General features: G+C 49.4%; 1 protein-coding gene across 3 annotated transcripts in view; it reads right to left on the bottom strand.

Annotated features, from left to right (window-relative positions):
• LOC104124422 (C-type lectin domain family 2 member D) overlaps positions 1 to 619 on the bottom strand; it is a 20442-nt gene that overhangs the window by 3842 nt on the left and 15981 nt on the right. The window contains exon 1 of one of the 3 annotated variants that reach the window (XM_009636764.2): positions 149 to 547. The exons of the other annotated variants lie outside the window; for them this stretch is intronic. The gene's annotated coding sequence lies outside the window, so the exon portion shown is untranslated. Of the gene's footprint in view, positions 1 to 148; positions 548 to 619 lie in introns of those variants that run through there. 3 annotated transcript variants of the gene reach the window in all.

The following is a 619-nucleotide window of genomic DNA, read 5'->3' as shown; positions in this document are numbered from 1 at the left end:
GGGGAGGGAAAAAAGGGGGGGGAGAGGAAGGGAAAAAAGGGGGGGAGAGGAGGGGAAAAAAGGGGGAGAGAAGACGAAAAGAGACATTTAAAGGGAGTTTTAATAGTAAAAGATGCTAAAAGAAAAATTGCAGCTATTAGCTACTCACAGCTCAAAGGCAGTCTAAGGGCTTACGAGGCTGTTGAGGGGTCATGGCTGGAGGCAGCGAGCAACCTCCCCCAGCTTGAAGCAGTTTGACGCTTCCTGTCTTCCCACTCAAAATGTACCGAAGGGGAAAGCCTGAGTCAAAAATTATGGGTTTGGCCAAGCCGCCTTCCTAGCAATCGGTTACAGCGAATGCATTTTTCTTTTGTTTTCGATTCCTCTGAAGCCCCGGCCTTTGCCCGGAGATACTCATCATCCAACTGCAACTGCTTTTCTTTCCTCCTTGGGTGCTGATAAAAGCCGACCAAGGCCAACCCTTGAGGTCTGGGCTTTGTACAACGACATTTCACTCCGGAAACAAGCTCGAGAGCCGCGTAGGGATGGGCTTTGTTTGCCAGTAAACGGACCAGGAAAAAAAAAAGCGCCAAGAAATTTCCCTTCCCCTGGCACAGGGGGATTTGCAGGATGAAAAGTA

The sequence above is a fragment of the Egretta garzetta genome, unplaced genomic scaffold (genome assembly GCF_000687185.1).
Source record: "Egretta garzetta isolate BGI_Z169 unplaced genomic scaffold, ASM68718v1 scaffold720, whole genome shotgun sequence".
In the NCBI taxonomy this organism is placed as follows: Eukaryota; Metazoa; Chordata; class Aves; order Pelecaniformes; family Ardeidae; genus Egretta; species Egretta garzetta.
Note: the sequence above shows the minus strand (reverse complement) of the source record. Positions and strands in the feature narration are given on the sequence as shown.